We start from the raw sequence: 14,167 nt of genomic DNA, 5'->3' as shown, positions 1-14,167 counted from the left end.
TTTTTTATTTATTTATATTAATTTATACATCTTTGTTGTTATTGGGGGGAGGGGTTCTCGAATTATTGTTAAACCTAATGGATCATTACAGTCCAAGGTTTCATTATGGGTAAAAAACAAAGATTCTGAAATTTCATTTTGATGTAGAGAACACTTACCTTTGACTGGGTAATTGTGTCTGTGACTCATCATTGATATCAGCATCATTACTGTCAAAGTCATCCTTTGGTGTGGACAATACATGCAACTGTTGCCAACACCACCTGTATGAAAACCTTGTACATATCTCTTCGAAGTCATGAATGGGAGAATGTGATCTTAGTTTGTGGTCAGAACAGCTTGCAAAAGATGTTCATGTTCCACAAAAACTGACGGGTTGATAGTAGGCGTGCCGTGGCTTTTCACCGAGGTTTATGATGGTAACCTACATAAAAATGTTCATAAATAAAATAGTTTATAATTTGTTTAGATTGTTTAAAAACAGGCCTAAAATTTTACACTGGAACCCATGCCCGAGGCAAGTGGTTATAATTTAAATCAATTTTCTCTTACACAAAATTGTGTAAGAGAAGATTGATGTGCTTGTTCTAATAAAATACAAACAGATGCACGTAAGGGATTAGGATTATTTTTCTTGTTTTTGTCCTGGCTTTGTAAAATTCTGATCCAGTAAATATTCTGAGCCACTAGAGTGAGCTTCTGCATGCACACAGAAACTCATGTGGATCCCCACCCCCCACAACCAAAATAGACCTTTTCAATTCTTAATCTTTAGAGTAAACAAAATAGTAGTCATTCAAAATAGTCAAACAAAATAGTGGTTCTTCTCAACCATGTCAAAACTAAGTCTGATGCCGGAAGGCTACTGCTGGGATTTTGGTTTTATTTCAGAATAAGAAAATTATTTTTTAAATATGTATGTACATATGCACTGGTAATGCATGGATAATCAGGTACATGGGACGGGATGTTCAACTACAAGTGCCTCCAGTCCTAGACTTGTGGACAAGTCGTTAAATCGGCCCCACGTGCTGAGATAGTGCTCCCCCGACAACACTGCTCTCGCGCGAACTCACTGCTCTCGCGCGAACTGATGGCTCCCCGATTTTGACTCCTCATTAAAGGCCGGGTACAGGTCTGGTTTTTACTAACAAAACAGTTGCTGGCAGTGTAAGCACTTAATGTAAGCCACCATATACATAAACTGACAAACCTGTAGAAGTTTGAGATCGATCAGCCATCTGGGTCCCGAGAAAATAGTGAAAAACCGATTACACATTTTGCATGAAATCATTGAATAGCCACGCACGGTCCAGGCTTGCAAATTTCCCTGTATAGATTTTTGAATATCGCCCTCATGCGTCTCAGCGCCGTTGGTACACTCATTCCCATTCAGGCTTTAGGGCGGAGGTGGCCCGGCCGTTTGCGGTCGTCTACTGAAAGGCCACTGAAGGGTCATCCGCATATATAATGAGCTCTTTCACGTACGGCCATGCAACTGCACGTCGTGTGTGTGTGGAAATGTGTATGTATTGCAAACTGCGTGTAGGTGTACGTGTATAGACCATGTTACCCTTGTACAGTCAGTCGGATGCATGACCGTTATCAATAAATAGTAAGCTTGGAGAACATGTTTTCAAAAATTCATTTCGGGAAAATAAAACACTGTAACGAAAAAAAAACATCACACAACGAAGCGATAATGTTTTATTGTACCTAGAAAATTAATAACACGATTTTTTGTGTTAAAAATACAGAAATATGAGACCAAAAACATCACGGATTTTGTGCAGAAATAAGGGTCTCCGTAAGTCGTTTTTATAATATTTAAAACACAGCTATTCGCTGCGTATCTTATGAGCTTCTGCTTGGAGGACACGTTTTCAAAAATTCATTTCGGGAAAATTAAACACTGTAACGAAAAAAAACATCACACAACGAAGCGATAATGTTTTATTGTACCTAGAAAATTAATAACACGATTTTTTGTGCTAAAAATACAGAAATATGAGACCAAAAGCATCACGGATTTTGAGAAGAAATAAGGGTCTCCGTAAAAGTCATTTTCATAATATTTAACTAAATTGGGCAGAATAATTTTCCTTAATGAGTGTTAGATACACTATTCATCTAGTATTTTACTATGTTCGTTTTTCCTAAGGAAACCCAAAACAGTCAAAAACCTTTACAGAATATGTCTTTTTCAGCGTAATCGTTTGAATCAAAATGTCCAGCATGGCTAAAAAATGAGAGCCCGATTGTGATTGGTCAGACTGTACTACGTTGCCTTCTTGACTAATCAGCTGCTGCGTAAGAAAACGCTAGGCAAGTTGATTGTGTGCGGCTTCCTACTTACTACGAGAAATCTGAAAGCTGTGTTTGGTAAACAGTGAGGTACCAGACTATTTAGCGTCTCGTGGTTTCGTTGTGAAGAAAAACTTGTACCCCATTGCCAGTCAGCTACTGGGAAAACAGTTTTGTTTTTCTTACATTTGGTCTCACAAACTTTTCACTTTAACTTTTCACTCAACAAATAACAATTTTAAAGCATTTTTCAGATGCTAAAAAAATCTCATTGGTTTATACTCTTATTTCAGATGCACTATTTTCTTGTAAGGCATCACCGTCACGAGCCCAATCCCACATATTCATTTATTTATTTATTTATTTGCACCTCTTGTGGGGGTTCAGTAGTCAAATTAATAGTTTTTAATACCAACAAAATGAAAACTCTGTCACACTTTTTCCTGTTTTATGGAAACATTTATTTGTTTTCGGTTTCTTCTTTCAGCAGCATGAATGTCTCACACAGTTACCAACATTTCCATGTACACACAATTATATAAAACAGAAAAAATACAATTATATAAAAGATTTACACACAAGTATTGTGGCAGTACAATTAAAAGTAATTGCAGGGACACCCAAGTAATTAGGAGACCTGTTAATTACCCAAGTTAAAATACTTTCCACTTGATACTTATTTTCTTGCTTTTTGTAGTATCACATCCAACTTGTAATACAACTGTTAGGACATTTTGGAATGTTTAGTATTGCATAAAATAAGTTAAATATTAATAATGAAAACCCTGTAAAGCAATCATATGAACATTGCTTTTTACCTTCAAGGTACATTTTTGTATTACACAGAATCGGTAAGGATACAAAAATGTTGCTTTATTTCAGTTTTGACAATGAAATTCATACCAGAGACATTCTTTTCTGTGAAAAACTTCCCTCTGAAATTAAGTCATGTTCGACAAAACTGAATCTGAAAACCTCAAGAAAAAAGAAAAAAGGCATTAGCTGATCCCATCACATTCACTACTACTATTTTGTCAGCTCTACCAATCCTGTATAGTACCTTAAACACAAAAATCAGACACCTAAGTCCATGTACCTTGCTATAATAAATAACAAATAACATTAAGGGACACAGATTGGTTTTTGTCTATGTGACAGCCAAACCAAATTTTAAAAAATATCACCATAATATGTTCACATAAACATAGAGTTCATCAATGTTTAGCGCTACCAACCACATATCTGGCAACAGCGGAACGATTCATACATGAATCAAATTGTTTCTCAGCTTCACATATTTTCTGATGACCAATTGTCCAAACCATATCATTTCGAAAATAATCTTTTCTCAAAACTATCAACAGCTGCAGTGTTTCCTACAAAGTATCAAGTAACTTTTTTATGGTCATTATTTGTTGAAGTATTTACATATCTATGACACTACATTTCAAGGAAAATTTTTCCGATTTTGCAAGAAATATGTTGCTCCTGGCTGGGTTACAACATCAGGAAGAAACCAGTCACTGTTTAAGTTCCTCGGCAAGTACCTCGTGAAGGAATCGCCCAATACTTTAACTTGAAAAAACGGTAGGTCATCAAGAGTGCTAGGCCTGAAATTGGAGGGAAATAGAAACAATAAGATAAATTTTCATTTTACTAAACTGTTGTTTTAACCAAGCCACATTAGAAAAAAGAAAAAACTAACCTTTTCTCCCCAACCAAACTTACCATGATTCAATTTTCTTCAAACAAATTTACAATACAAAATAAGCATGACCGGGGCCTAATTTCATGGCTCTGCTTACCGCAGTATTTTGTGCTTGCGATCACCATTACTTCACTTACTGTGCAAGCGCAGAATTTTTGCGCTAGCGGTGTAAGCGAATAATGACTAGTATTTTAGTAACGTCGAGTACACGCGTGCACATGCAAAAATTCACTGTTAACCTGTTAAATACGCTTGACATACGCGCAGAATTCCCTGCTTAAGTAAGCGCTGACTCTTTGCTTACGTTACGGTAAGCAGAGCCATGAAATTGGGCCCAGATACGAGCCAAAAATTTCATAAAATCTAAGTAAACTACTGTCTGATCTGATAAAACTGAACGCTGAAATTTACTTGCATTTTTACACATCAATTTCAATAAAAAAGAAAACAAAGAAGGCTTAATCAGATTGGAGTACCTCGAGGTGAATTACTGAAACAAACTCTGACTAAAAAGGCTTTAAGTAGTGACATCTTTCATCATAAGACTGCGGCAAAACAAAACAAAAATCAGTTACATGTATGTTTTCTTTTTTATTTATTTGTTTTCACCTAAAAAAGCTACTTTCAACATGCATAAATTGTTTAAAGTGCACAAAACATTGTTCTACCTAAAGTATTGTAAAGCCCGGTTCATACTTCCTGGGAATGCGAATGCGAAGCGAATGTTGACGTCACAAATTCGCAACAAATATTCGCGGAAGTTGGCCTGTGCTCGACTCTTGCAAATATTCGCAGCGAAAACGGAGTTGTGACGTCAAATTCACGCCATAGTCGCTTCGCTTTCGCATTCGTAGGAAGTTTAACGTACTCTAGCACTAGCAGGATGGCTGTTAGAAAAAGGTCAAGATTAATTTCAACTGAAAAATGTCAGCCATTTTTTGTTTTTAGGTGGCCACTTTAGGAAGAAATAAAACTATTTTAAAAATTGCAAAGATCAATTTATTAGTCAATTTTATTATCTTTGCAATGCAAAAACAGAGAAGCATACTGAACTTACAATCCAGAGGAAATCGAGTCACTGTCTTCAAAGAATTCATCTTAACCGTTGGTAGTTCCCACAGGGTTGCTGAAAAAGAGAAAGCCACACCAATAAATTTCTTTAAAAAACTTTTTTTATAGTCTCGTCTTGTCATGTTAGATGCCTTGCAAATAAACTGCATTTACTCTGCCACATAACTATCTTTTGTTTTCCTTTTGTGATTGAGCTTTCACCTCAACCATCACATAACCTTTTAAAATAAATCAACACCTTTGAGTTTGACTTGTGTTTGATGAACCACCCTCGATAACCAATTAAAAAACATTCCTGGTTTCATCCATTTGATAGAGAAAATGTTTATCACAACTTGTTTTTTTGATACAAACATTACTTATCTTGGAAAGTCTAACACAAATCTGATAACTTACATTTTAATTAAAACAGAGGGAAGGGTTTGTTGTTCATGGAACTCCTTATCCACAGGTGTTGAAACAGCATGGTAGAGTAGGCCTATCTAGATGCACTGCCACCACTAGGACTAAAATGTAGGAATAAAAAAATAGCTTATTTTCAGTGACTGACTGAACAAATTCACAGAGACAGAGGCCAGTCTCAGTTTTTGTCTGGCTTTTTTTTCAAGGCCCTAAAATTTTAACAAGGTGAAAGAGAAATAATTTCGTAAAACTGTCAAAATCATGAGTTCACAGAGATTTCAGAGTGCTTTTGACGTAGCTAAACTGTGACCAACGATACTATTATTAGTGGTATCGTTGGAATGCCACACGAAGATTTTCCGATTTGACGGTGAAGATTTTCTTATTGAAAAAAAAAAAAAAAAAATCAGATGATGAAATGACAAGTTTGTTGGATTCTAAATTAAACAAAATACTCACTTCATTGGGCTTGAACTGGCCATAGTGCTGGTCTCAGGCATGACTTAGCTTACGTGTGTGTGTTCGTGCGTGTGTCTAGAGCAGCAACGTGGCCAACTCATCGACGTGAATAACACTACAACCTCATATGCTTGGCTCATCTCCACGGAGGGTTAATTTGGTGCGCTTTGCGCGGCGAGATCGATCATCCTTGAGAACGACGTTTGCTGCGAACCAGTAACCGACCGTTCGCGAATTATTTACGCGTGCCGAATTGAGAAAACAAAATAACTATTATTGGTCGTGTGAGGGCAGTATCTACGAAATTGATTCAAAAAATTAATAAAACGCTACCGGAGCGATAAAGTCCGATCGGAAAATTACTTTTCTTTCTTTCTCATCAAATATGGCATTATGGACGGAAATATTTCAAGGGATGTTTTCTACTATCATTATCATTAGACCGTGTAAGTATTATGTAAATCTGTGATCTTAGGAATTTTTTACGAGGTTTTTTCTTACCAATTCTGTACCCCCCCTTTAACGACTTGTACAAGTTGTCATCAGTTTGTGCACAGCCTATGGGCACTTCAGCCGAAATCGTACGGACGCATCTGATTGGTCGATGTCGTTAAATCAATGAATATTCAACATGTATATGCTATCAAACAGTACACCCTGTATTGGATGGGTTCGGGAAGTCACATGTATGAATGAACGATCAACAAACCTGTCAGCGTGTATTTATTATGCCTACACACTAGACGTCGTGTGTGTATGGTTGTACTTTTGAGTACGGATTTTCATCGGGAACTTTGACGTGCATATTAAATAAATAACTTCGTCTTAACTTGGTCTGACTTGGTTGATAAACTTGAAGAACAAGATATAGAAGCAGCTGTCAAGTAGCCAGTTTTCTCAAGGCATGCAACATGCAAGAGATCTGCTCACGTCGACGACAGGTCGCAAGGAAAAAGAAGAAGAAGCCGCCATTTATATGCATCATGCCAACACACACACACTGCACACAGCGTGTATTGATTGATGAAAGGCAATGACACTTTTGTAAACAAATGATTTGCACCGGCCGAATATTCGATGAAATCAGTAGCCTTGCTCAAGGCAGTGGTGATGGTTGGTGCATACTGTGTTGGCATCATGAAATCAAAACAGGTGAGCTTGCTGTTAAGTTTCTTAATTAAACTACTCATAAATTTGCGTTGACAAATAATATTGCAAAAATCTACCTCCATGGAGTTACCGGTAACTTGGTTTGGGGCTTCTTACTTAAAAGAACAAGTTTTGTTTTGAAGTAAAACTTAACAAAACATGTGTTATTATTCATATAACTCACTGGTTCCACCATGGAGGTAGTTTCTACCTCCATGGTTCCACAAAAAGCACTGTCGTCAGTGGCGGTTGCACCGACACACACAGGTTATTAAAATTGAGCCCCTACTTCTAAAGTTCTAGTTCTACACAAGGTTACTTGTTTTGCATTGTTGTTGGAACTTTTGTATCTAGAGAGTAGAGTCTCAAGCAATGCAAAAAGTACCAAATTCACTGTTTTTGTTGTTGTTGGTTTTTATAATTAAACATAATTGTTGTTTTTTTTAGAAACAATAATAAAACATAATAACAAAATGTTTAAAAAATTTAAACACTAAAACTTAAATAAGATTTGAAATTACATGAGAGTCTTTATTTGTGATGGTGTTGCCTCGAACCTCACTTTAGCCCGTAAGTATTAGGTAGGTTTTATGAGCTGCATGTTATGCCAGCAAACACGTGAACGTGAAGGTCAAAACATTGTGTTGTTAGGTGACGTCACCACTTTGGGCTTAATTCATGCTCACGTAAGACGTCTGCACAGAGAGGTACCTGACGTGAAAAATGGTATCTTCATGTGTGATTTTAACAACACAATTTTCTGACATTTACGTTAACTTATTTGCTTGCAATAGGTATTAGCCTATCATACTACGGATAGTATTACACAATCAACATATGTTCAGGTCAACATTGTGTGTTTCTTTCTTTTCTCCACAGGGTCACATGGCAGCCTGACAGTGCAAGGGAAACACTCCTCGTTTAAGAAGGAAGTTCGTTCCACCCCTACCCCTAAGCTGCTGTAAAAACTGTGAAAGTTTGATCTCCTGCCTTACTGCGAGTCATGGGAAAAGTTAGCCGAGATGGATCTGCATTGGAGTGAAGATGTGTACGCAAAAACTGATACAACTCTAGACACTCATTAAATTACTCTGGTGCCTGATTTATAAAGAAATGTTCATACAAATAAAATAATCTTAATTGCAATCCTCTGTTTAATTGGTAACCAATGAAGCGATCTTAGAAGGAGCATGGCATCACGACGACGATTTAACCTAAATATAACACGAGCAGCCCAGTTCTGCAAACTGTGAAGTCTCTTTTAAAATATGCATGTGGGTTTTCTGTAAGCAGCCCATTACAACAATCTAACCGAGAAAGAACATGGCTGCGAATCACATGATGTTATGAATCGTCAGATACATACTTCCTAATCTGTGACACATGAAATCGAACAGACTTGCAAAGCTGGAGCCGTTTTCACGAAACGTTAATCTTAGGGTTTGCATGTTACGTTGCAAGGCTGGGACTCAACTCAAGTCGTAAGATTAACACAAGTTGGAAAGAGTTTGGTGTAAACGAAAGCAGGTCTATTTGATCAGTCATAGACAATTCAATCAAAATATGCACCAAAGTTCTTGACTGATGTGGATGGTGCATTCTGAATGGTTCCAAATGTAAGAATGACATTTATACTGTGCAATTACCAACAATTATTTTGCTCATTTTAGTTAAAATTTATTCTTTCCAATCCAAATACTTAAATATCCAAAGCACAGACTGAGAGGGTTTGATAATGTATAAAGGCTAGGCGGTTGTGCAACATAGGTAGAAGACCCATTTAAAATGTTCATTCAAGTTAGTTTTCCCATATCCACCACTGTTTACATTTCTGTACGGTCTTCTAGCGGTGTCCACCCAAAGGTCCGTTAGTCCGAAGGTTTGATTGTCCGAACGCACAAATTTCCCATAACAGGGGGTTCATTAGTCCCAAAATGAAGTAGGTTTCATTAACCCGTACATTTGATACGATAGTCCGAAGGTTCATTGATCTGAAGGTTCACTGGTCCAAATAAGGTCCGAATCGACGATCAAACCTTATTGTCAATTCGGACTATCGGACCTTATTGTCAATTCGGACTATCGGACCTTATTGTCAATTTGGACTATCGAACATTCAGACTATTGAACCTTCGGCCATCGAGCTGTAACCCTTCTAGCACTCGCCTAGTTTGTAAATTGTTTAAAGTGTTTTGTAATGAACAGGTTTTGCAAAAGTCAACTACTCACTATGTTTATATAGCAACCTGGAAGTGCAAGGGAAACACTCCACATTTTCTTTATTTACAGTTTCTACCATCAATATCCATTAGTCTGAAGGTATTTTCATTGTTTATTGCTCAATTTAATTTATTTATTTCAACCACTGGTTTGCATTTGTTGATCGATTTATCAATAAATTTGTTTCTTGTTTTTTGTTTAAGGCAAACTACAATTTGAGTCACTGTTCCTTTTTTGCATTTCACGGTGTCTTTACCCTATGTGAGCCTTATATTAATTGTTATGATTGCTTGGAAGTGAGAAGTATTTTTCGTGGTTACAGTTGCTTAAAACAAAACAAAAGTACAGCTGCTATATGAAACCTTGTCTTGCAATATCTTGGGCAAGTAGAGTGTATGTCGATGATTAGCTATAATACCTTTAAAATACATCGACATCTGAAAAGAGTTACTGAAATTTTCCGGAATCCCTGCGATCCGCACACGACTGCCCTGTGAAACTTGTCCACAAGACTCACATATCAAACTTCCACATGTCGACCATGGTTTTCAAAATCACTTTTTAGATGAAAACTTAAAATAAAAAAACATTTGTCAGTAAACAAATAATGAATTTTGGGACTGGTAGTATTAATACAAACTATATTTTATGTTGCAACTTGTCCAGTGTACACAGTCCGAGCAGAACACATCGGGTTAAAGGATTGCATTGGACCATTACCATTGACCGTGGGCATTATTTATTTGCATGAGGCAGCTCACGGATATTAAACAGATAAATAGTAATGCATTTGAAGATGACTTCGTAAAGTTAGGCCCTAATCAACCAATAAAGCAGTTAAATCAAAATAAAAAAGATTCACAGATGCCCTCCGGTTCAAGCTTTACAGTATTAGAAACTATTACTACCCTCTTATAAAAATGGACTCGTCTGCACGATTGTCTCCGCGGCAACAGTGAAGGTATACCGCGTTCGTACTTGAATACATGAATACATACCGCTGACAACTTGTACAAGTCGTTAATGAGGAGTCAAAATCGGGGAGCCATCAGTTCGCGCGAGAGCAGTGAGTTCGCGCGAGAGCAGTGTTGTCGGGGGAGCACTATCTCAGCACGTGGGGCCGATTTAACGACTTGTCCACAAGTCTACTCCAGTCCTGGCCCACATCAGAGCAGACAGTGTGACCTAATAACTACGTTTATATAACACCCAAGCAGATCCTTGCCATTTGATTGGAGGATTGTCCGTCACGTGATAGCAAATAAAAGTACCATTGCACGCTGAGTCACTCGCCGTGCTTTTTCGTTCCATCCGAAAAGTACCATTGCACGCTGGCACGCTGCCAGCGTGCAATGGTACTTTTCGGATGGAACGAAAAAGCTGAGTAAAAACATCACTGCGTGCGCGTGTCTTTGGTAACGCAGCAGGTGTTACTGCAAGAAGGCATAGTAAAATTACTAGCATTCGGCTTCTACAGTTGAAATTGTTTGTTTTGAAAGTTGTTTCTTTCAATCAAAATGACAAAGTTCTACTTGGATGTTATATAAAACAAATAATGAATGTTTTTCATTCGTGCAATGGTGCGAATTATGTTCATTCGTTGAAAGCTGGAATGTTCCATTCAACTCGGCTCCGCCTCGTTGAATAGAACATTCCATCTTTCAACTCATGAACATATTCGCACCATTGCACTCATAAACATTCATTATGTGTATAATATATGATGTAAAATAGCCCATGCAGCACGATGGATTAAACCATGGAGGTAGAAATAATACAATCATGGAGGCTATTTCTACCTCCATTGTACAATGAATGTAAAATATTGACAGCTTCGCAATTTCAGCGAATATTACAATAAACATGATTTACTGTAGGCTTACGCTGCTGATTCCCGGAGGATCCCTCCCTGAACGAAAACAGCAACACTAAATAAAACAGTGACAAATAATTATAAGATTTACCTGCATTGAGCTCATGGTTTAACCAAACGCCCACGCGTTCAGATAACTTAAAAATCATTCCATAATACTTTCTTATTCAACTACAAAAACACACGCGTTCTCCACGCCTCCGGGCTGGGACAACCAGCTCTATAGGAACTCCATCCAACAACCACGCGGGTATCAAAACAACAAGACGCGTAGCACACACACACATCCACACACACAGGCCATTTTGCCATGCGATATATGATGCCATGCATCGCGCACATGCTGGAAATCTCTTATCAGCGGCGCCTACGATCTTTGCTTATCCACAGCTCGTTATACAACATTCTTATCTTAGACAAAATACGCGCGGCAATTTTGTCCATTAATACATACACAGCTGTTCACAATGAAGTTTTACAGATTTAGCTCCATGGTTGGTGCTGACATCCAGCCATCCACATCCGAAGAGAATGACCAGTGTTACTATATAAATGTCGTAAGTGACAGTCCACGTCCACCACACGCGCGCAGATAGATACCACTTTCAATGCTGAAAACTGAGCCCCCCCCCCCCCAATTCAAACTTTTTTAATCCAATATTTTGTGTATATATAAATACAATTCAAAACCTATTATAGTATTATGGTGTTTACAAAATTATGATCCAGCAACCTATTATCAACGAAGAGCATCTGGGATGTGAAAATGGGATGATAGCTTACCTTCGATAGCGACGCAACAGTGTGGTTGGCACTAAACTTATTGTGCCTGAAACGTAGAGCTCTTGTAGAGTACATCGAACTTTTCCAATTTTCCAATTGGGGCGCTGACCTTTCCTGATTTTTAATTGGGTGTGTCCGACCATACCGACTGATAATTGTTCATGTAGTAAGTCAATAAGCACTTTAGCGAGTTCTGTTCGTCAATTTTTGAAATCTTACCCGAATTGTGTTGATAATAATATTAAAAGTCCCTGGACAATTTTTGGGGCAGCGGCCTCGACAACTCAGTTGCGTGCTGTCAACCTAGACTTGATTCAAGTCCCGTTCTCGTGCGAGAGGTTACTAAGCATGCCCGCAGTCAAAATGTAGCCATCGTGTGGTCCCCCGAGAAAAGGTTGGGGAATGCAGAGCATCACCAAACAATAGTTTTCTGGCGATGGCCTAGCATAGTCCAAGAAGCAAAATTGACTAACATAGAATTCACGCCACTGAATCTTAGGACAGGGAGCGAGACTATTGTTATAAAAACAATAACAAAAGACAGCGCCCTCGTTTGATAGAAAATAGTCGAAGTATGACCACTCAAACGGTGAGAAAATTGGGAACTACAAAAACGGTAGCCTAGGCCTCAATAGGCCCTAGGTTTTTAATTTAATTATAACAGAACAATGGAAATGAGTTGTGCATGCTTCCAATTATTTTCTGAGTTTTAAGGGACAGGTAAACGTTGATGAGCACGCGAGTGCGGCCGGCAGATTCAAACATGAGATTTCTGGACAGGTTTTTTTCACATGGAATCAAGACTCCTTAGAATGCATAGAAATGCAGCACTGTTGGTTTGTTATGTACATGTAGTACTTATTATGTTTTTTTTTTAAAGCTGTCTGCGCAGTCATCCAAATCAAATTTCCTTGTTGTATCAACGAAAATGGAAAAAACATACGAGTTTCAACTGCTACTCTGTCATTTACTAGTTAAAAATTAAATAAGATAGGCTAGGGAAACAAGTCTAGTACTAGTTGTAATGAATACCATTTTAAATAGTATTATTAGTGTTATTAATATAATTATATTTTGGTATTATCATGATATTCAATTTTCATAATAGTTATTATTTTATTAATTTGTTTATTTACAGGCAAATTGAAGAAGAGTTGATCGAACACCATGTCAATGGCCACATTAATTTTTTTTGGAGCAGCTTATAGTTAATTGTTATATACTTATAGGTTCAATAGTATACACATAATGAATGTTTATGAGTGCAATGGTGCGAATATGTTCATGAGTTGAAAGATGGAATGTTCTATTCAACGAGGCGGAGCCGAGTTGAATGGAACATTCCAGCTTTCAACGAATGAACATATTCGCACCATTGCACGAATGAAAAACATTCATTATTTGTTTTATATAACATCCAAGTAGAACTTTGTCATTTTGATTGAAAGAAACAACTTTCAAAACAAACAATTTCAACTGTAGAAGCCGAATGCTAGTAATTTTACTATGCCTTCTTGCAGTAACACCTGCTGCGTTACCAAAGACACACGCACGCAGTGATGTTTTTACTCAGCTTTTTCGTTCCATCCGAAAAGTACCATTGCACGCTGGCAGCGTGCCAGCGTGCAATGGTACTTTTCGGATGGAACGAACAAGCACGGCGAGTGACTCAGCGTGCAATGGTACTTTTATTTGCTATCACGTGACGGACAATCCTCCAATCAAATGGCAAGGATCTGCTTGGGTGTTATATAATTGTAAACGTTATCGCAATTTTGCATGGGATGACACGTACGCTTAACTCCAGCAGGCAAATGTCGTATTATTATTGACCACTGTGAAACATAAGGTTCCCTTAGTTAAGATCATCATGTGGTGGGTAGAGAAACTTGAATCTGCAAACAAGCTCATACTTCTTCAAAATAACCGTCCAGTCCGAAATGAACATGATGTTTTAATTTTCATCGTGGCTGTCAGTGCAGTGCAAGAGGATGAAACTGGAAGAAATATAACGGTATATATACTATTTATACTACTTTACTAGCCCCATAAATCGGTCCAATCCACAAGGCTACGGAGTGGATTGGACCGATTTATGGGGCGAGGTATAATACATGAACCTCAAAATATTTCTTACATTTTAAATAAAAAATGATGATCTTTGACTGCTGGGCCTTTGTGCATGTTCCGAGTTTCTC

At 37.7% G+C, this 14,167-nt stretch overlaps 2 long non-coding RNA genes across 2 annotated transcripts; one reads left to right on the top strand and one right to left on the bottom strand.

Moving 5' to 3' along the window:
- Positions 1-2,741: 2,741 nt before the first annotated feature.
- Positions 2,742-6,233, bottom strand: LOC117296263. The gene is made up of 4 exons (XR_004519733.1): positions 5,945-6,233; positions 5,480-5,589; positions 5,070-5,138; positions 2,742-3,914 (listed from the first exon to the last, which is right to left on the bottom strand). It is a non-coding gene; the product is annotated as an uncharacterized LOC117296263 (long non-coding RNA).
- A 258-nt stretch (positions 6,234-6,491) lies between these two features.
- LOC117296262 lies at positions 6,492-8,477 on the top strand. Its single transcript, XR_004519732.1, has 2 exons — positions 6,492-7,096; positions 7,973-8,477. It is a non-coding gene; the product is annotated as an uncharacterized LOC117296262 (long non-coding RNA).
- The last annotated feature ends 5,690 nt before the right edge of the window (positions 8,478-14,167 follow it).

This window comes from Asterias rubens, chromosome 11, assembly GCF_902459465.1.
Source record: "Asterias rubens chromosome 11, eAstRub1.3, whole genome shotgun sequence".
NCBI lineage: Eukaryota > Metazoa > Echinodermata > Asteroidea > Forcipulatida > Asteriidae > Asterias > Asterias rubens.
This window is presented reverse-complemented; position numbering and strand designations above follow the sequence as displayed.